Source organism: Miscanthus floridulus, chromosome 9 (assembly GCF_019320115.1).
Source record: "Miscanthus floridulus cultivar M001 chromosome 9, ASM1932011v1, whole genome shotgun sequence".
In the NCBI taxonomy this organism is placed as follows: domain Eukaryota; kingdom Viridiplantae; phylum Streptophyta; class Magnoliopsida; order Poales; family Poaceae; genus Miscanthus; species Miscanthus floridulus.
The window spans coordinates 94,390,712-94,414,430 of NC_089588.1; the positions used below are offsets into that span (position 1 = coordinate 94,390,712).

General features: G+C 45.8%; 1 pseudogene; it reads right to left on the reverse strand.

Moving 5' to 3' along the window:
- Nucleotides 1-450: 450 nt before the first annotated feature.
- The window catches only part of LOC136480318 (flavonoid 3'-monooxygenase CYP75B4-like), a 28,282-nt pseudogene continuing 5,013 nt past the window's right edge, over nucleotides 451-23,719 (reverse strand).

The following is a 23,719-nucleotide window of genomic DNA, read 5'->3' on the forward strand; positions in this document are numbered from 1 at the left end:
GGTGGTAGGGCTCTGTCCCTAGCCCAGCGACTGTTCACCTAAGGCATAATCTCGACAGAGGAATCTTGATACATGTTGTTGAGCACTTGATGCCGCCAGCCATGCACACAACAAGGTATAACCGACGGAGAAATACAAATTTCCATGTTGGTCTTGACAAAACACATAGGAAAATATATTACCCTATCAGCTAAAGTAGTACAACTACAAGTGAACCGAACAGTATAGCAGTTCTGCTTCCTTTAATTTAGCAAAAAAAAAAAAAAAACGGATGTTGTATTGGAGCTGTTTTGTACGAAAACCTCTTTTATCTTTCCCCGTCTAATAAAAATCGCGTAAAAAAAAATACATACACGTACGTGCACATTCCACTGCGATGTGGTATTGGAGCTGAGCATTATATATTGTTATATCTTATGCGATTCCATGCATTCATCTTCATATAAATCCTCATATAGTATATGCCGATGGGAGTAGCCTAGGCACCAGCCGGAGCACTAAAGGAGCCGTCCGCTGCAGCGTCAGTGTGAAGGCCGCCTCCATATCCAGCTTCTCGGCCGTCTGCCCTGCCGGTACCTCCCAATCAAACGCGTGCAGCAGGGTAGCACTAGCGAGCGTGAACATCCTCACCCCCCAGCTGAGCCCAGCGCAGATCCTCCGGCCCGCGCCGAAGGGGATGAGCCCGAAGTCGCCGCCCTTGACGTCCACGTCCGCGTGCGAGCCACCGGGCAAGAACCTGGCCGGGCGGAACTCCAGAGGATCCGGCCAGACCTCCGAGTCGCGGCCGATGCCCCCACAGGTTCACCAGCAGCTGGGCGCCCCGGGGGATGCGGTAGGCGGCGACCTCGCACTCGTCAGCGGCCATGCGGGGGACAGAGAGTGGCGTCGTTGGGTGCAGCCGGAGCGTCTCCTTGATGGCTGCGTTGAGGAATGTGAGGCGTGGGAGGTCCGACTCTGAGACGAGTCTGTCGCGACCGACCACAGCGTCCAGCTCGTCCTGTGCTTGCCGGGGCAGATCGAGCAGGGTGGCGGATCAGCTCGGCGAGCGACCACTCCACTATGGTCGATGTCGTGTCGGTCCCCGCCACGATCAGATTCTGCGTGCCACGCCATGCGTGTGTGTCAAGGAGCCAGGCAACAACAAGGAAACAAAATGAGTATGCATGCAGATGATTTTTTCTATGTATGTCGCCCGCTAGTTCTACATGTGTGTAATAGTTTTGTCTTCATAGTTACTCTTATAAGTATGTGTGCAGATAAGATTGTGTTAAAATAAGTTTGGTTGACAAGCTAGCTATGCATATGCATATAATTTTGTGTTCATAAAATTGTTGACTATATATATACATGCTATGCATGCATATACGTAGTGCTCAATAAGTGTACGAATGCATCCATACGAGTTATGTGTATATGTTAAGTATAGCCTAAAGCACAAGCCATGAAATGAGGTATTTTGTTTATGTAAGAATGTGATTAGAATTTGTAGAGGTAGGCTGCTTGTGCAGCCTCTAGAAACTTTTTTTGGCCACCTGCGTAGCTCTATTCTGCAGTAGTGAAATATCCATCAAATTAAATTATTTGTAGATTTCATGGATTTGTGCTGTGGTTTTGCGCCATCAATGTTGTGGCAAAATGTATATGACTTAGAGAAGATCAGGCACTGTTTGGTAGCGCGCTTGCCTCCGCAGCAGCAAAACGGTCCCAAACACCTCCACTTGGCACCCCTCCTTCCTCGATCTACGCTCTCTGGAGCAAAACAAGACCAGGAAGCCCAAAAAAAAAAGCTTCCCCCAGCTCCTCAACTATGTGTGCGCCCTCTTTTCCGAAAAGCGCCTGTGTTGTGGAGCACCAGACCGCGAGGGCGCAAAGCCAACAGGGGCGCACGACTGTCGTGGCTCCGTTGCATGGCTGCCGGTGCATTGGAGCCCGCCGCCACCATGGTCTGTCCTGTGGATTGGAGCGGCCGGGCTCCCGGCCCGGTGCGTTGAGCGGCTGGGCATGGTTGCATCGGTGCTCCTTGGCTATCACAGGTCAGTGCCCCGAATTGAGACGCACCACGTGGCTTAAGATGAACAAAGTTAGAGGCCTCGGGAGCAAGCGGATGAGACTTCGTGACTCTAAGTTAGCAGATAAGGATAAAAAAGGAGAGAAAAAGGAAGAAACGTAAAGAAAGGGTATTATGGACATTTCACTGTTTGTGTGCTTGACCAGACACTGTTTTACATAACGTTCAATAACTGGAGCTGCTCGTGGAGCTTAAGTGAAAAAAAGCTACTTCATTGCTGTGTAGCAGAGCAGAACCAAACGAACCAAAAATATTCTCCTTCAAAGCACGGCTTTTTGCCATCCTTGCTGCACTACCGGACTCCTTGAGTTTGCTGAGTGCCCAAAACACTCGGCAAACTACATAAAACACTCGGCAAATTGTTCGCCGAGTGCCACACTCGGCGAATAGCACTCGCCATAAATAGTACCGGCAAAGCCAACTTTGCCAAGTGCCATTTATTGGGCACTCGGCAAACATTTTGCCGTGTGCAGTTTAGCTCTAGGCGAAAGTAAACGGTCGTAACGCCGGACCCGCCGTTAACAGTTACTTCGCCGAGTGTCAAACGGCAAGGCACTCGGCAACTAGTTTTTTAAAAATAGTTTTTGGTTTTTAGAATTCCTTTTCGCCGAGTGCTGCGCTCGGCAAATGATAAACATATGCCGAGTGTGGCACTGTAAGATACTCGGCAAACATTTTTCAAACAGTATTTGGGTTTTTAAAAATCCTTTTCGCCGAGTGTTGCTCTCGGCAACTAATAAACATATGCCGAGTGTGGCACTGTAAGACACTCGGCAAACATTTTTCAAACAATATTTGGGTTTTTTAAAAATCCTTTTCGCCGAGTGTTGCTCTCGGCAAATAATAAACATATGCCGAGTGTGGCACTGTAAGACACTCGGCAAACATTTTTCAAACAGTATTTGGTTTTTTTAAAAATAGCTTTTCGCCGAGTTTCTTGGTGATAACACTCGGCAAATTGTGTTTCTTTGCCGAGTGTCTTGGTCATAACACTCGGCAAAGCCTCAGAAATCTGATTTTTTTTTGTTTTTGCATTACATTTCACAGCACATATATATATATCACAGCACAGATATGTTTCACAGCACAGATATGTTTCACAGCACATATATCACATATATATATCATCTCCACACACCACATCACATATGTCACAATAATCCACAATGGTACACAAATGTCATACCACAATACCAACATAAGGTTCGAGTTTAAAGTATCCACCACAAGTGCATTACAAGCATAAGTGCAACACTAGGAATAAGTTCAACACATGAAAAGAAGCAAATCACCAATTAGACCACGGCGACTGCTGCGGTGGGTCATGAGGTACATCGTTTGATGCCGCCGATTGACCCTGCACAAAGAATAGATAAGATTACTTGATAGCTGCAAAAGGAATTGTTGAGACATATATAGCTTAGGGTCGTTTATTTGATGGTAAGTATGCCCTATTCAATTCTTTTAATAGTCACTTTGTATATGTTGGGTCCTTTTGGTGCGGGTACGTTTAGGCTGAAACGTTAGCGAGGCAAAAACACTGTTTCATAACTTAAAAAGTACGGAGTAGCTCTGAATAAGCTCGTGGAACAGGCTGCGAGGAAGCTGGTTCTTGTTCGATCAGTCGGCAGCTGCCGCTGCTCAATGCTGTAGCCTGTAGCAGCAGCAATACTACTACTACTGCCAGTCCACTCTACAGTCAGCAGTGGCAGCAGCCCCAGGTCCTCCTCCCCTCTTTATTCTACTATTTCCACTGCTGGCTCTCTTGTTGGCTCCATTCAAACGTGGCCCAGGTCCTCCTCCCCTCTTTATTCTACTACTACTGCCAGACACACGCTTAGGGTCGTTTATTTGATGGTAAGTATGCCCTATTCAATTCTTTTAATAGTCACTTTGGATGTGGTTCATATATACCACTTGTGCTACGTTTCAGTCATAGCATGTGCTGCTTTTCACCTGAGGCGATGTCAGCGTCAGTCTTTTTGACTGATTCATTTTTCCAACTCTGAGTGCCTCTTTTGCTCCTTCTAAAAAAATTTATATGAGTGCCATAGATTTTGGTGGTGCTTCTCTAAAGTATTCTCAAGTTGCACACAAATATTTATAAGAAAAACATTTACTATAAGAATGCCAGATATATATTGATATATGACGCTAATCTCAAGTCAACCACTGCGAAGTGTGGTTCAATGCATCAGAGAGTTTTGTTCAGGCAAGCAAACTGCAAATTCAAGTGTAAATTTAAACTAGCGGCCGAGGCCAAGAGGCAATTATGAAGACGAGAAACGACTTATATGATAGGCCGTATACGGTATGACCGGCCGGTTACGGGTATTTTTTTCTTTCCTTCTATATATTCCAGTCAGTCTAGCTTTATTCTTTTTTTTTCTCACATTGTTGTTTCTTACAAATTTTGTAATCCAGAACCTATAATAAACCCCAAGGATACAAACAACCTAGCTAGATTATCATAATTCATAATCTAGATTATTATAATCTCATTCATAGTTCAGATTCTAGTAATGTAAAATTGATCCAAACAAGTCCTTATAGTGCAGGTCGGCTACCACCGCCATTCTCCATGTTCAAAAACTTAACACCCATTGCTAAAGACTAATCGGCACTGGGGATAGATGTACTCACAGGAGTGTCTTTAGGAGGACGAGGAGGAAGGAATAGCGCTTGTGGCAGAGGTTCACCCATCTTCGCGCCGAGATGGTGCATCCACTGAAACATGTGCTCCTGCCTCTGCCGATCAGCGTCAATCTTCGCCTCCAACGCTATTCTCTGCCTCCTCTCTTCTTCAAGCTCGGCCTACAAAATTTCACCCCACTGTTACAATGGAAGTCAAAGGTATGTAAGAAACAATGAACGACGAATAAAAGAGTAATAACCTACAAAGTCTGCATGGCGTGCTGTGTACCGGTCGGCCGTGGGCATATGGGCGGCCTCTGGCCCGTGTCGCTTGCTCGAATCTGGGAGAGAGTGGGGGTAGTGGCCGTGTCGACGATGCTGTCGCCAAGCCAGTACCTGTCATGCTTCTTGCCTCCTCCCACCCTCATGACAAGGTCACCTTCGAAATCCTGGGTGCTCGGATCGTACTCTGGCCCATGGACCGCCTTGGCCGCCGTTGTGTACTCGGTGAGACGGCTTTGGATGGAGGGATTGCTGTACGCCGAGGGGGGGTCCTCCGGGTTGAAGTCAACGGCGGACGTCGCCTTGCCCTTGTGGGCCATAGCCCATGCCTTCACCTGGGAGCAAGGTGCGCCACCATGTGACGCCGACTGTGAAACAAACAGTAAGATCATTAGAAACTATGCAGAAGCAAGCGTTGGAATACATAAATGAAGTCACGTACCCATCTCTCCGCGTACTCGGCAAGGGTAAGGTTCCCCTAATGGTGTGGTGCACCTGTCATCATCAAACGCCGCTCCCGACAAGCGGCGTGTGTCTCCGACCACTCCGGGGAGCACCACATGTCCACCATTTTCCTCCAGCACTCGCCTTTACCGGCCACCCAAATTGGAGGCACCTACACGTCAACATGCATTTGTCATATAAGAACACAGTAAGTGTACTTAATCTTAGGAAGAAACAGTATTTACCAGCATGTATTGCTCTTTGGTCAGCGTCAAGGTTCTTGAGAGGTCTTTGTCGATCTTCACTTCCTCGAAGACAACTTTGTATTGCTGTATAGCCAGGATACGTGCCTCGTAGTGCATGTCCTTCACGAGCTTGTAGCAGGCTTTGTGAGTGTGCCTCTCGGCCCTCTCCTCGTATCCCTCGTCACATCTGTAGTAATCCTGCATATAAACATTATGTATGTAGTCATTATTTCAAGGATGTGATAGGAATGCGATGTATTGAGCAAGATAGTGCGGGGAAGGCTTACCCACAGCTCTTTCACAACCTGCTGCGCCTTGTTGTCGAATTTCTTGCCTTCCCGATCTCGTGCATCGGGGGCAGAGGCGTAGTGCTCGAACGTGTAGGCCGGCTCCACCCCTCCTGCCCAGGCCACCAGGCCAGGGAAGTGTTCCCTACACAGAAGGCCCAGGATTCCACCGGGAAGGCATTTGTGATCACCTGCAGCCACAACCTTCCATCCCCTGTCCAAGTGATTAACGAAAAAATATTAGTTTGTATTTTGCCATGTTAAACATATCAAATGAAGTAGCGATAACATCTTAAGATACTTACCTTGGCCCATTGGGGCGAATCACCGGCCGTTTCGTGAAAGGTAGAGCCTGTTCCGGGAGGCGTGAAGGGCCTCGCAACCAGATCTTCGAAGCAGAAGAAGAGGAACCCCCCGCCAAGGGCTCCTCGTGCTCGCCCTCCTCCTCCTCGTGCTCGCTCTCCTCCTCGTGCTCGCCCTCCTCCTGCTCGGCCTGCTCCTCGTGCTCGTGCTGCTCCTCCTCCGCCTCCTCCTGAGGCGAGGGAGGTACAGGCGACGGCGGTCGAGTCGCTGCACGCACCTGCCGACCCTGGCCTCTCGGCCAACCCTGGCCTTTTGGCCGACCCCTACGCCTCCGCGGTGGCTCCTCAGCTGCAGGAGCCTCCTCAGCTGGAGCGGACACCGAGCTCCGATAAAATGACCCGATGGACCTCATACCGCCCACCATCTTTTGTCAATCACCTGCAATTAAAAAGAGTAAACCAATAAGCACATATAAACAGGACAACCTAAAAAAGAAATGCAAAATAAACAAAACATAATTAGAAAATGATAGCATTACTTGTATTAGAAATAGGCATCATGATCGGGATCAACCGGATCATAACTCTCATCATCACTATCACACATGTCGAAATAATCAACACTATCCGAAGGACCAATGTTGTCATCATCGGCATTGCCTATACGCACTCGCTCAAGTAATTCTAGGTCTTGCACATTTTCCACCTCATCTCCGTCGTCCTCTTCATCAACCCTTTCATTATCTACTTCCATTTCGATCGCACCGGTTAAGTCTATCTCAAAACTCCCTTCTAGCCCCTCCTCTTGATAGAACTCCCCGTCTAAGTTGTAATCTTGATCATTTGGGAGAGGTAGTCTACCATGTGGCGATGTCTTCTACACAATATACCAACCCTTAAGACAGTCGTCGTTTGGGCACGCGTATGGCAGATAATAAACTTGCGTCGCCTGTTGAGCAACAACATAGACATCTTCCCCTAGATAGACGGAATCCTGACGAATTTCGACCAGCCCAAGATTAGGGGTCCATCTCGTTACTGCAGGATCAAACCAATGACATTTGAATATGACAGGCTTAAGGGGTTTGGAACCATGAAATTTGACTTTATAGATTTCTTCGATTCTCCCATAATAATCGGCCCCATCAGTGCCGGGCGTAAGAACTCCGGTATTTGTGGTTCTTCAATTGGGCTGACTTTCCTCATGTGCTGTCGTGTGAAAGCGATATCCATTCATGTCATAAGCGGCAAATGACCTGACCCTATACAGAAAGCCACTGGACACCTGTACTAACTCGGGATCCATAGACTCATCGGTTTGGCCCTGCAAGCTCAAGCAGGATATATCGTTAAACTAAGTACGAGCAACTTGTAATGTCAAACTAAGTACAAGCAAAGTTGGACAATACCTTCTGTACGAACCAAGAAATGAAATCGGGCATTCCATTTCCCGCACCCTGTTTAAGAAGGGTATCACATTCCTGCAGGGTAGGTTCCCTTGATAGATGCCAGTAGTGATCAAGAAATTCCCTATAACAAAGAGAAACAAGAGAGTTGGATACCGAATAGTGACAGCATATTTAACAAGTTCGTTGTGAACTTACTGCATGTACAGCTCCACTTCAGGAAGGTTGGTCAACACATAGTGCATGATAGTGCGCCACTCTTCATGTCTCAATGTCTTGGGTTTCCAATCACTTGCACTTCCAAGCTGCCCTCAGAAAAGGCTGAGGTTTGATTCATTTTCGCCCGCATTGTAGCGAGGGGGTGGATTATGCATGCTGGGAAGGTTGTCACTATAGTAACTTGTTGTAAAGTTTGACACCTCCTCTAGAATGTATGCCTCTGCAACGGAAGCCTCAATTTTGCCTTTATTCTTACATTTACTTCGAACAACCTTTAGACATCTCTCGATTGGATAGCACCAACGGCCCTGCATGGGCCCCCCATTCGTGCCTCATACGGGAGGTGCAAGATCAAATGCTGCATCAGAACAAAGAAGCCGGGTGGAAATATCTTCTCCAACTTACAGAGAAGCACTGGCGCCATTCTTTCCAAGTCCTCAACCACTTTTTGAGACAACTCCTTGGCATAAAGCTGGCGGAAGAAATAGCTCAACTCTGCCAACACTAGCCAGACATGCTCAGGGACATAGCCACGAACCATCGCTGGAAGAAGCCGCTCAATCCATATGTGGAAGTCATGGCTCTTCATCCCTTTGACTCGCAGAGTAGATACGTTCACTCCCCTCCTCAGATTCGCTGCATACCCATCAGGGAACATCAACGTTTGCATCCATTCAAGAACTTGCCTCCTTTGGGGCCTAGTCAAGACAAAATTGGCCTTAGGCTTGCTCCATGTCTTGCCGCCTCTAGGAGGCTTCATTTCTTGCTTTGGTCTATCGCATAACATTGCTAGGTCCACTCTAGCCTTAACGTTGTCCTTTGACTTTTCAGTGTCCATGAGTGTTCCCCAAAGTGCCTTGGCCACATTCTTTTCAGTGTGCATCACATCAATGTTATGTGGAAGAAGGAGGTCATCATAATAGGGGAGTCTCTCCAAGCCTGACTTATGAGTCCACATATGTTGACGACCATATCCCACAAAACCATCGCCTTGTGGGTTGAGGATGAGAGCATCTATCTGAGCACAAACCTCAGCACCCATCATGATCTGCGGTGCGGGGTCTGTCACTACCACACCTTTCGTAAAGTTCTTGATGTCTCGTCTGAATGCATGCTCAACAGGGAGGAACTGTTGATGCTTGTTGAACGAAGAATACTTGCCACCCTTCTTCAACCAAATGAACTCCACAGCTATCTTGCATAATGAGCATGGGAACCTCCCGTGAACACACCAGGCGCAGAAGTTCCCATACGCCAAGAAGTCGTGCAGGGAGTAGTGGTACCAGACATGCATTCTGAAGTTTCTCTTCGTAGCTCGGTCATATGTCCACACCCCTTGCTCCCAAGCACGGACCAGCTCATCAATCAGAGGCTCCATGAACACACCCATCTTACTCCCCGGGTGCCCAGGAATTATCAATGACAAGAATATATTCTGTCGTTGAAACACGACACCGGGGGGGGGGAGATTGAGGGGGATAACGAAGATTGGCCAGCAAGTGTATGGGGCAGCCATTAGTCCATAAGGATTGAACCCATCTGTTGCTAGCACAACACGTACATTATGAGCCTCAAGAGCTTTCTCACGATGAATCCCATCAAAGTGGGTCTATGCTTCACCATCGGATGGATGTACCATCTTCTTAGGACTGTATCGAGTGCCATTTTTGTGCCACGTCATCTGTTTCACGGTTTCCTCGGTCATGTATAGCCGTTGGATCCTCGGTAAGAATGGAAGGTACCGTAGGATCTTCATGGGGATCTCAAGCTGCCTCTTCTGACCATCACCAGACTCTACCTCCAGGTACCTAGAGGATTGACACTTTGGACAGTACTTTGCTTTCTCGTGTCCTTTCCTAAATAGGACGCACCCCTTCGGACAAGCATGTATCTGCTCATTTGGCATCTTGAGTGCACGAAGGAGTTTCTGCAACTCGTACATGCTCTTTGGCATAATGTGAGCTTCTGGAAGCAAGCTGCCAATAACTGCCAACGTAGCATCGTAACAATCTTGACTCATGCTAAACTGAGCCTTTAAGGCCATTACCCGTCCAATGGCATCCAGTTGAGAAACCTTTGTGTGGCCGTGAAGGGGTTTCTGTGCCGAAGACAACATGTCATAATATGCCTTTGCGGTTGCCTCTGGCTCCTCCTTCCCACCTTCTTCACCTACGTGTGCTTTGTGAAAGTCATTTAGCCAGTCACCTACCCCGGCATCAGCATTGAAATCTTCGACGCGTGCTCTCACGACCTCCTCTCTCATCCGATCGGCTTCACCGTGGTAGATCCACCGAGTATAATCTGCCGTGAATCCATTCTTGCAAAGATGAGTAGACATGACATCCTTTGGTTGCCGACGCCTGTTTGCACATCTACTGCACGGACACCAAATGGCTGACGCTCCTGGAACTAGGGCAAATGCTCTATCTATGAAAGCCTCCGTCTTCTCAATCCATTCATCAGTCAAAGCACGCTGACTTGGGCAGCCCATGTACATCCACTCACGGTCATCCATCCTCTGACATATATATATATATATATATATATATATATATATATATATATATATATATATATATATAGGGATAGGCTATTCAGTAGCCGGCTACAGAATAAGTTATTCTGTACTCACCTCTATTTACCATAATTTTATATACTAATTTACCGTAATGTCAATACATATTTACGATAGTTGGGTTACTATAACACACGGGGATATTTACCATAATATTATATTAAACCACTTAGTAAGGAGTTACTATAATCTCGTAAATTAACATAGTAATTATCGTAACTCAAAGTGGCTACAGAATAAGTTATTCTGTAGCCAGCTACAGGATAGTAGTTATATATATATATATATATATATATATATATATATATATATATATATATATATATATATCAGCGAGACATTAAGAATCAATTGCATGTACACGATGTTCCTACCATCTAATAGGTCAGGATAGGTCCTAATCCCACCCGAGGATGCGTAGCTGGGGTTAGTCTCCATGGTCTACTCCGATCAGAGATAGAATTTCGGCAGCACCTCCCCGTTGTTCTCCAAATACACGTCCCGGTAGGGAGATTGTGTATCCGGAGAACAACAGGGAGATGCTGCCGAAACTCTGCCTCGGAACGGAGTAGACCACGGAGACTAACCCCATCTACGCATCCTAGGGCTGTCCAAAAAACGTGGACAATTCGAAACAGATACGGTTATCGACATGCAAAGAGCTGCATATTTCTAACCGTATCTCTTTCGAACGGGAGACGCCTAACCGGGTTACGTGCTCTACAAACATGCATGATACAGAAAAGAGGGGTGTTTTATGCCTCACCTCGCTGTCCCGCAAACAGGAGAAGCCTCAACCGCTACAAGGTCCACGGAACACCAACAAACAGCCAGGAGCTTCAGTCCTCCCTAAAAGAATAAGTCTGTTCAAATTTAAAATATCTTATATTTAACCGAATTTATAAGAAATAGTATCAACATGTATGAATTTAACCACCGACAGCAAGCTAGACTTTGCCTTTGACCTAAGTCACTGTAAGCCAAAACTCCTATCCAGTCAGCATGTTCATCCAATCATGGACCACCACATCACTTGTCAGCTTCCAATTGAGCCCAGTCAGCAGCCGGACATGGCAATCTTGTAATATATATACCTTCTATCAGTCAAACTAAAAATTGTTTGATCTAGCACTATTCTAGAGTTACCTTCTATCAGCTAGTTAGTGTCATACAAAGTAGACTGCGTCCTCGTTCATCGTCATTAGGTTACTGAAATCGTATACAAGACTAATAAATCCTCATGATGCGATTGGCTACTTTAGCAGCGATAGATCGTCATTGTTACGGCGCATTATTGACTAGCTTGAAACGGTAGAAAAACATACGTACTCTCTACTATACGTTTCCGTTTTCAAACATGATCGCAGCACCAGCAAATTAAATCTTCAATCTCTTACTTTATAATGCACTTAGCTTAGGCTATATCTATATATATATCCTGCAAAGCCAGCAACGTTTGTACATGGCTCATTATTGATGGGCAGTTCACGTCTCATGGAGGTGCACTTTCTTGGTTACAACAGAAACATACTACCTGACTAGGTCACATGTACTGTTCAGACCCAAAAAAGAAACACCAGGGGATGATTGCACTACCATATGTAGACCTCTCTCTATATATGCTCCTTTACACGTACTTCTACTTAGTAATGTAGTTTATATATAATATGCTGCGGAAATAAATAAATAAATAAAATATTACTGCAGAAGAATTTCAATGGCCTCAGTGTATACCAGTGCAGTGGGCCAGGTGGTGGTGTTGAGGCTTGCAGCGACTGGCGGCTCAAATCTGAACCTTTTGTTGTTGCTGCTGGTCGGAAGAAGGGAGGACCTGCTGCAGCCTGCACAGCAAGGAAATGCGTGAGTAGAGCAATTGGTCAAAGTAGTAGCTATAATATAATTAATATACTGGCATCCTCACTCACTCCAAAATAAAATACTAGAAAACGACCGGCCACCAGTACTATCTATGTTGAATTTGCATCAGGAGAATTGAACTCTAGAAAGGCAGAGCTGTGTCCATTTGCATATGTACACCCCCATAATTTTTGCAAAACAATCAAAGTTAGCAGGCATAATACATGCATAGTTGCATATACACTTGGAACTAGATGATCAAGATTCAGTCTTCAGTGAAAAGGAAAAATTCAGTTTTCAGTGAAAAGATCTTGGTCCTGGTAACAACAAAGTGGTTAGTTACAGGAATGTCTCTCCCATATATTCATGACTCTAGCCCTTCTCTTCCTTTGCCCTTATTCAATCCACTAATGCTACTGCTGGTGCTGGGCATCACACACAGCTTGCAAGTGACAGCATGCTTTGGCTTCTACCCTTACCACACAAGAAGAGAAAGTGAGGCTGTAACAGCTAGCAGTAAAGCAGATCTCTCTTTAGCCTGAGTGGTGTCATCTCATGCTTGGCATTGCAACTGCAACTGCACTATAGCCTCAAATGGCTTTATTCTCCTTCACTTCACCAAGATATGATCTAGTTAGCATCTTTTTCTCCACATCTATAACAGGATTGACCTTGCGCATCTATCCTCATTGGATGGCACCAGTAGTGTGTCACCAACAACTAGCTCAAATGGAAAATCCACAGGATTTTATTTTAAGATAAACAACACACACACACTGGCCAAGAGAACAGCTGCTAGTCCACCAAGTGAGCTTTGTAAAGACAGACATATGACTATATTCATAGGCATGCTACAACTAGGAAGAATGCTAATGAAAAAAACAGCCTACAAATTTTCAAAATATGGGGTGTCAGGCACTAGTTAACAGCTGTGGCTCACACCTGCGAATCTGTTACGTGTTGGGCTATCGCATAGATGGCCTCCTTGGATCCACTTAAGGTCCCGTCTGCTTCTAAAAAAACTTAAAATTAGCACCTGCTCTACTACTAATTTTAGCAACTCTCAGAGATCAAACTTGAGATGCTTGACTCTTCATAAAATTTAGAATAACTTATAATTTAAAACGAATCGAGTATTAATGTATGTTATAGGATGCTAAAGTTAGCAAGATCCAAATAGACCGTAGTACCTAGTACTCCTTTTCATCCTGAAATACGAGATACCTGAGCAACTGTAGGATCAAATAATATTCGCTAAAAAACTAACTCACTCCTCACTAGTTAGTTTGGTTGTCAAGTTGTTTAATTTCCTAATAACACATAGTTTTTAATTAAAACACATTCATACTTGTTATTGATTTCAGCTATCAATTATAGAAGTCATTTTGTTCAAGATGGACCTAAAAGTCATACATGGATGTGGTTTAAAAAAGCAAACAGGCATAGTTAATGTTGAACGATCAAAATACCTTATTTTTTTTAACATTTGATACTTTGTATTTCGACTGGGAGCGAGGGAGTATTTATTTTTGTCTTTATTTACCAATAATCATCCTTCAAAAGTTGGCCAACCATAAGACTCGCACCCATGATCACGCATACACAATGAAAGACATGCTCAAAAGAGGAATATCTAGTCCATTCCTCCCTTTTGGGTTTCAAAACGATATTTACAAATCAACTGTAGATTAAACTTTAAGCAATCAGACTTCAAAAGGCAAATCTGACTCAAAAAAGGATATCAAGGACAGTAGGAACATAATCAGACTAATAATCACAAATCATGACAACCTGCTAACACCAATTCAAGCATTCATCAGCCATCAACTCTAATTTATAAACTATCTCCATCCTCAAATGAACAACTATTTTTGAAATCACTCTGATGGTGTCTAAGCAGGACAATATGAGAAGCAGTGAGAATACAATGGGGCTTACCGGAGAATGGGGGAAGCGGTGGGATCCTGCGGTGGGCTCCTACGGCGACGGCGAAGTCTCAAGGTTCTCTCCACAACCCTAGGGTGGTTTCGTGGGCGTGCTCGCACCCGTGCTCGGTTTCGCGGCGGGGACAGGGGCGTGGGCCAGCCGGTGGCTGTGGCAGACCGGCCGGGTGGGGGGGAGGTCGACGGCCGGGTGGGTGGGCGGGGTGGGGAGGGAGGGGGCCGCGGAGTGGGGAGGGAGGGGGGCGCGTGGGGGGGAGCTCGACGGCGGCGGGCGTGGGGAGCACGATGGAGTGGGGAGGGAGGAGGGCGCGTGGGGGGGAGCTCGACGGCGGCGCGAGGGGAGGGAGGTCGACGGCGGCGCGAGTGGGGAGGGAGTGGAGTGGGGAGGAATGGAGAAATGGCCAGAGCCGGCCCGCGGCCTATCTATTTTGCGGCCTGTTTGCCGAGTGTCGGCCCGATACGACACTCGGCAACGTTTTTAAAAAAAATTCCATCAGTTTGCCGAGTGTCGGCCGATGGCGCACTCGGTAAACTACTTAAAAATCCCTGTTCTCCCTTAAAAAATTCCATCAGTTTGCCGAGTGCCATCTATGCAGCACTCGGCAAACTTATTTCTATATTTCATGCTACCCTTTTCTTTCCTCTACTTAATTACTTTCCTCTATTTCATGTTTCACTAATTTCATGAAATGAACTTGCATTACACTTTGTTAGGTGCACTCACAAATGTATATTTCAAGCTTGTACAAAAATTGGACTATTATTTCCTGTGTTTGTATATCACGCATATAAAATTCGATAATTGCGACGAAAGAATAAAAATTACGACATGGCTTCGAAAAATTGCCAAAAATTCACAAGAAGCGATCTTTGTTCTCTATTATATATACAAAAAAAATTTGAATTGAAACTCCAAATCGACATTCAAATTGTCTCCTCATCTTACCGGATCTTTCTCACATCTCAGAAACTTCTCCGGAGATGATCCGATTTGTAAGCAACATACATGTCAACTTTGCCGAAACACTCTCAATTTTTTACCATAGCCTCCACGTATGATATCATGACAACTCGATGAATTTCATGATTTTCAGACTTCGTTTGTTTTTTATAGAATTTTCAGACGTTTCCGCCACGTGTTTCTGCTCATGTTTCGCGAACACAATGTTCGAGATTTCTGGTCTGGCCTTGGATACGGTATCAAAACAAACTCAGTGAAAAGAATATCATTTTTTTATTCACTTTTTTCGGATATTCGAAGCACTTGCAGTTCAAATCCAAAAAATTACCGAAAATTCATTTGACTAAAATAAATTGATGAAATATAGTAAAATAACTCAGAAATGTACATTACTTGAACAGAGAGCAACAGGTATTGTAAGACAACAGTACAAAAAGTTTGGGGGGTCAAAATCAAAAAAAAATGTTTGCCAAGTGTAAGATTCTGACAATCGGCATATAACACCGTTTGCCGAGTGTCAAAAGGTGATACTCGGTATCGATGTGTGTTTGCCGAGTGTTGTATTTTGGCACTCGGCATATAGGATAACGGAGATCAACGGTGTTACTGGACATGATGTTGCCGTGTGCCTATTTTGTGCCGAGTGTAGGCACTTGGTATAAACTGTTATGCCGTGAGTTTTATTTTTGCCGAGTGTCGTCTTTGGGACACTCGGCAAACACTATGTTTGCCGAGTGCCCGAAATCGTGCCCACGGCAAAGGTGGGGACACTCGGCAACTTAGGTGTTTCCGGTAGTGCTGGGTCTGCACAGCCCTCATCAAAGTAGCAACCTGTCCGTTGATCGATGTTATTTTCTAACACTAAAGAGCACCTCAGCTAGAGCAGTTATGTAGAAAACATATCATGGGTAAGTCATGCATGTAGGATTGCACAAGAGCTGGCACAGGAATAATGTCCACTCAAATTATTCCTGACCTGGCTTATAATATATATTTGAGAAAAAAAGACTAAAAATAAAAAGAACTCGTAGTTAACCACTACCTGGGATTTTCATGCATTGGCCTGGCCTAGGGAAGACAATGTTGTCATCAGACAGTTAAAAACAAATAAAAAATAGGTAGGCGTTACCTGGGATGTGCATGCATTGGAGTATTGAACTGGCCTAGGGAAGATAATGTTGTCATCAGGCAGTTAAAAATAAAAAAAAATGGAAGGTAGCGATTACCTGGCATTTGCAAGCATTGGAGTATATATTGGACTGGCCTAGGGAAGATAATGCTGTCAACAGGCAGATCAAAATAAAAAGAACGATAGGTAGTCATTACCTTAGGATGTGCATCCATTGGGGTATTAGACTGGCCTAGGGAAGATAATGTTGACATCAGGAAGTTATAAAAATAAAAAAGGTAGGTTGGTCTGCTGCGTGCATAGGCATTGGCCTATCGAAGACAATGTTGCCAGGGAAGTTTTGTACATATTTTTGTCTCACTTATGTTTGTCCTTTTTTTGTGTAAATCATTTCGTCTCAAAATATCATGATTCTCTAGACGTCGATCAAGGCCCGTTTCGGTTGCAAATTTGAAATGTCTTTTTTATATACTCTGGTTCAGATAGCTGCGACAGATATTCAAATTTTCCTTTAGGTATTGTTGGCCTGTGTGGGTGGCAAAACGAGAACAACGTACCAAGATCAGTACCTTAGCGTCGGTTTCGGTGATCCTATCCTCCTCGCCGCCGGTGAAGGGCCGCGCGTCGTTCTGCACCATCGCGAGCAGGGAGCTCGGCAGGTCCTTGTCCTTGCTTTCCTCACTGGCCGTCCTAACACCAGCAGCCTTCTTGTCAGCAATGATCCTGTTCATCATGTCGTCGAACCGGCGGTGCAGCTTCTTCATCTTGGCCACCACGCCCTGCGGATCCAGCCACCGGAGCGCTGGGACGAAGTCCCCAACGTTGAACACCCCGCCCACCTGCATGACCTGGAGCAGGATCACCTTGAACTCCCTGGCGCCCTCGTCATCACCAGCGGCAGCGAACACCCGCTGCCCCACGGCTGCCCGGGACAGCGCGTTCGTCGTGCAGACGTTCACGGCCTCATGGACTGCCACCGGTGACGCTGATGCCACCACGAGCGACCTCACCATGAGCGCGGCCTCGCGCTCCCACACAGCGCAGAAGCGATCGCGCGCGCCTGGGCATAAGAGGTTCATGGCGCACACCTTCCGCTTGGCGCGCCACGGCGGGCCGCAGGGCACGAACACCATGTCCTGGTAGTTGTATGCCATGTGCTCACCGCCGGAGTTAGGCGGGCGGGAACTGAAGTTGGCGTTGTGGCCGCGGAGGAACTGCTCGTGCAGTGTCTGGTGGTGCTTGCTGCCGCCCAGCTGCGGTAGGTTGCCCAGCACCGGCCAGCCCGTTGGGCCGGGTGGTAGCAGCGCTCGGCGCCTCGTCAGCTGCCGCTGCTTCCAGAAGAGGACGCAGCTTATGGCCACGGAGACTGCCAAGGTGGAGACGAGCAGGGCCTGTTCGCTTTTGTTATAATTCGTCTTTTCAGCTGGTTTTTTCAGTCGGAACAGTATTTTTCTCTCACAACAAATCAGTCAGAACAGTGTTTCGGTTTGTTTTTTCAGCGAAGCGAATGGGGCCAAATAGAGTTTCTGATTCACGACGTTCACGAGCCAAGCGCTTTGGTTCTTCGGTTTTTATATATAAAAATTGGTGCCCTGAACAAGTAACTTTGCTTCACCGAAGGAGCACAGCAAGTGCACGAGGTACTAACCGCGCTCGCCGGTCAGCAAGGTACATTACTCTCTTAGGCATCTTTGTCCGGTCTTCGTCTCCAGTTTTCCGCTCGTCGTGCTTGGCAGACTGTAGTAGTTCCATAAAAAACGGCTCTGGCACGAGTGTTCAACAGTGCCGAGCTGGAGCCAAGCAGAGCCATACAAGGGCTCAGGGCTAGCTGCTTGGTTTCAAGCTTGCCTGCCTAGTAGAGGCACCAGTTCCCGGCGTTCGAGATTTATGACGCCTACGCTGGGAGTGGAACTAAATGTATGATGTTTAAGAAACTAGTAGGACGGGCATTGTAGATAGCTGCATAGGTGTGAACACAAGGTTGATATGTGCACTTGTGTATCGAGTTTGTGATGAGTGATCGTCGGAGATGATTGGCTTTGGTCGAGTGTGTTCACAAACCATGGCATGAGTTTGGGTCTGCAACATGTCTCTTGGCTTGTGGTGCACAGGTGTGGAGCTCGGAGACGGCGGTCGATGGGCATGCAGAAGATCAAGTAGAGGCATGCCATGCCGCTGGACTGGAAGCGGTGAATGACGAACGTAAGGTTTGGACCGAGGGACCAAGATGGCCGGAAGACCGACCGTGGGTGCCTGACACCTGGGGTCACCGACAAGCACAAGTGTACATGGAGGAGGAGACCATGTTGACCAAGTCAAGGCGGCAGTTGACCAAGTCAAGCGGGGAGCGCTAGAGGACTTGAACTCTGGACGGTCGAGGACGACGATGACATGTGTCGAGGCGTGGAGCAGGCGTAGCGGATACGCTTCTCCAAGTGGGTATGGTGGTTTGGGCCACAAAACCACCAGCGCACGGTTTCTGGGTTTGGGTTTCTAAACCCGAGCGAAGGTTCTGAGGAGGAGGGAGTTGGCACATTGTGTTATCGCGAAGGCTACGTTGAGGCGAAGTAAAGTCATGAAGAGCCTGTGGCCATTCGATGCACCGATATTGAGTTGGACCATAACGCCTTTGGGGTTAAGTGGTTCAGCTCTAAATATCTGGGGGCAAGTTGGGAATATATAATAGCCCTATAAATATGGGGGAGGCTGAACCAACCAGCCTTATCTGTCTAGGCAAGTCAGTTTCATTTTCTCCTTGATAGGTTTCCCCTCCCCTAGAGTGCTAGTGAGATCCACAGATGAACTAGACACTGAAAAACTTGTCATCTGTGTAATCCAACCTTGTAATCAGTTGAATCTTGTGGGAATGGAGGCCCCAACCTCCTTGTGACCTAGTAACAAGATCTTGTCTTAAATTCGAGTCTTGACCCCCACTACACCAGATTTGCACATCACTGCCGGATTTGTGAGAACCGGCAGTGATGTACCTTCACTGCCGGTTATGAGCTTGAAAATGAAAAAATGATTGGTGCTGGGCTAAAACCGGCAGTGAAGTACCATATCACTGCCGGTTTTTTGCTTGAACCGGCAGTGTTTTGGCGGGCACTCATCACTGTCAGTTTAAGCCAAGAGCCGACAGTGATTGGGCTCTATCACTGTCGATTCTAGCCAAGAACCGATGGTGATAAGCCTACAACACAAAAAGGCTGCAGCCATCCTCTCCTTTCTCCTCTCTTCCATCCCGAGAACAGAGGCGCGCGTTTGGACCCTGTCGATGTTTGACCACCGATAGCCTGCCATGCGGGTACCCGGGGCAGTTTGTTCGGGATATGCAGAACTCGACTGTAAACGCAAGAGATAGTCGATTTATCCTGGTTCGGGCCCTCGACCGTGATCGAGTAATAGCCCTACGTCCAGTCGGCGTTAGCCTTTGAGTTGGATTGATCGTAAAGTGTTGTGTTGTACCATTATCCTCTTCCTTAGGATCCCTGCCCTCCTTTATATAGTCAGGAGGTCAGAATCCTAGTCAGTTTACAATAAGAGTTCCTAGTAGGATTACAGAATAATACTACTATTAAGATTACAGGGGAAGAATCCTAGTTAGACTAGATCTTCTTCCTTTCTTGCGGGGTATCCCATGGGTCCCACACCGACAGACCCTTCCCTCCATTGTTATGGCTGCTCTTCACCATGAAGCTAGTGCTTGGATTTTGAAGAATAGCTTGATCATTTTGTTTTAAGGTTAGTAACAAACATCCACTCCTTTGATTTTGTTGCTTAATTAGCTTTGTTTTGATGGCTACATTGCTTGATTCTCATTCTAGTTCTTTCTCCATTCTAGAGAGCACTTTTTCAATTGGACATTTGTGCAAGGCTCAAATTGTGGTGAATCCATCATCCAAAAGGTTGGTGTCTATGAACACATTTAAATTCCTAGCTAATTATTCCATGGTGGTCAAGATCATCATTGTTAGTATGTAATGCTATAATTAGTTCTTAGAAGTAGAGTAGAATAGTTGTTCTTCAATATTGTGTAATAATTGTTTTTTACTATGATTTTTAATTTATAGGGCCGGGGCTACCAATTTCAATTTTTCAATAATTAGTGTACAATAATGTTTTCCAAAAATGGTACTTTCGAGCTACATTTGTTGTTCATGAAGCTTGATTTCTTATTAATTCTTTGTAATTACCGTCTTAGTATTTTTTTGTGCAGAGATGGATCGAGAGTGGATGTATCTGTCCCGAACGGACAAGCGGTACATGCATGGCATCAGCCAGTTTATCACCGATGCCAAAGCTCATACTGGGAATGGGAATCCTGTCTTCTGCCCATGCAAAGATTGCAAGAATCATAGGAACTTTCGTCAAATTGAGTCTATATGATCGCACTTGATTACCAGGGGGTTTATGCCAAACTATATGATATGGACTATGTATGGCGAGGTTGGTGTGAATGTTCTGCAGGGAAACGATGATGATGTGGACATGCCTGACGTAGCCATCCACGATGCTAACGAGGAACCCGGTGTCAACATGGAACCTATGGCCGCAGTTAATAATGTGTTTAGGAACACGCTAGCTGACGACACTAAGGATAACGATGGCATTTCTCAGCTGCTACGTAATGTAGAGATCGGATGCCCTAGTGAAAGACAACTGAGAAAGCTAGAGAAAATGAGACAAGATGGCAAAACACCATTGTATAGGAATTGTCCAATGAGCAAACTGGAAGCCGACATCATGCTGTTAGAGTTCAAATCGACAAACGGATTGAGCGATAAAGGCTTCGATCAGTTATTAGGTATAATAAGAAAAATGCTCCTAGAAAAAAATAAGTTGCCAGAAAAGACATACTTGGCCAATCAAATGATCTGCCCCATCGGCCTCGAGGTTGAAAAAATCCACGCGTGTTCCAATGATTGCATATTGTACCGTGGAAAAAATACAAAGACTTGGAGAAGTGCCCCAAGTGTGAAGCTCCATGATACAAGGAAGGGCCATCAGATGAGGGTACCAAGACCAAAGGAGGTCCTGTAAAGGTCGTTTGGTATTTCCCTATAGCTCCCCGAGTGCATAGGCTATTTGCATGTGCAAAGTCAGCCAAGCTGTTGCGCTAGCATGGCGAAGAGCGTAAGAAAGATACAATGATAAGTCACCCCGCCAATGAGCGTGATAGGAGGACAGTCAATACTATGTTCTATAAGGACATCGGTGGAGAGGTAAGGCACCTTTGGTTTGCTTTGAGCATAGATGGGATGAATCCTTTCGATTAGGTTAGAAGTAATCATAGCATCTGGCCAGTAACGCTCTGTATATACAACCTTCCACCTTGGGTCTGTATGAAGCGGTCGTACATCCAGATGCTACTACTGATCCAAGGGCCAAGATAACCTGAGAATGACATTGATGTGTTTCTAGAACCAGTGATCGATGAACTAGTAGAGATGTTTGAAAAGGGTGTGCCAGATGTTTGGGATGAGTACAAAAAGGAACATATCACGATCAAAGGAGTACTTATTGCTACAATCACTGACCTGCCAGGTTGAGGTTCGTTGTCCGGAGAGAAGACAAAGGCTATACTAGATGTGTCGAGTGCTTGGACGACACCGGTGCAGTAAATCTGACAAATAACTCAAAAATAGTTTATATGGGACACTGTAGGTTCCTACCTAAGGATCATCCGTACCGCAGGAACAGAAAAGATTTCAATGGTACTATTGAGAAACGCTTAGCTCCAAAATATCGAAACAGGCCTGCGATACTTCAAGAACTCAACAAACTGGAGGTTGTCCTTGGGAAGGGGGACAATGCAGTAGCAGCGCCTGATGGGAGCGTTTGGAAGAAAATATTGGTTTTCTAGAAACTACCTTATTGGCCATTTCTGAGTATATGCCACTGTCTTGATCCCATGCACATCACTAAAAACGTGTGCGCTAACACTCTTAACACCTTGATGGACACCGAGGGGACATCGAAGGATTCACTAGCCACACGCCTGGACATGCAATACTTGGGAATCAGGAAGGAGCTGCATCCCGTGGAGCTAGAGAATGGCCAGTTCGAACTTCTGGTTGTGTCATGGACATTGAAGAAGGAAGAAAAGCGTGCGCTTATTTCTTTCTTCAATGAACTCAAAGTCCCGACGGGCTACTATGCGAACCCGAAGAGGATACTGGACATGAGAGAACTCAATTTCAACTATGGCCCTATGATGGCCTATGACTATCATGTCATTATGACTCAGCTGCTCCATGTTGCCCTGTGTGGTATCCTCCCCCCAAAGGTCTACGCCCCAATCATAAAGTTTTGCTCGTTCTTCAATGCGATCTCAAAAAAGGTCATTGATGTGTCCACGCTAGAGCAGCTGCAGCGGGACATAGCTGAAACTCTTGTTAGGCTTAAGATGCATTTCCCGCTGACTTACTTTGATATCTCATTGCATCTGCTCATTCATTTTGTTGACCAAATTAGAGCCCTTGGCCCAATGTACCTGCATCAGATGTTCCCTTTCGAAAGATTGATGAAAGTTTTTAGGAGGTATGTTAGGAACAGATTCAGGCCAGAAGGGGGCATGGTTGAAGGATGATCAACAGAGGAGGCCATTGAGTTCTGCATATATTATTTGGACATCAAAAGGGTCAGAGTTCTAGAATCTCATTACGAAGGAAGACTACGTGGCAAAAGAACGATCGGGGAGAAATCTGTTACAGTAGACGACCCTATTTCTTTCAGACAAACATAGTTCGCTGTTCTCCAGCAAGCCGAGAGTGTGATGCCATACATTGACAAGCACAGGCAATCGCTACAAACACTGTATCCGAGCAGGTGACAGGCTTGGCTGGATAAAAAACACAAGGAGGAATTTGTTAGCTGGTTGCGACGTCGCTTGCTTGGAATAAAGTTGGGTAATCAACTGGATGCCTTAGCCAAGGGACCTTCGAGTACATATCTTAAGTACCAAGGGTATAAGATCAATGGATTCACATTTTACACAAAAAAGCAAGATATAAAGAGCACATACAAAAATTGTGGTGTTCATTTTGATGCTCACGATGAAAACGGCAACGTGCAGACAACATACTATGGTTTCATAGAGGAGATATGTGAGCTAGCCTACGGTCCATTGAAGGCAGCTCTTTTTCACTGCTAGTGGGTTCAGCTCGAGGATCTCACTAAGACCACATACAGAGACGACCCATTTGTCCTTGTAAGAGATGTTATGCAAGTCTTCTATGCAAGGGACAACAAGACAAAAGGAAGGTTAAAAGTCATCCTAAAAGGGAAAATGAAGATTGTCGGTGTCGATGGAGTAACGGACGAAGAAGACTACAGGGGCTATCAGGAAATGCCTCCATTCGGGCGAA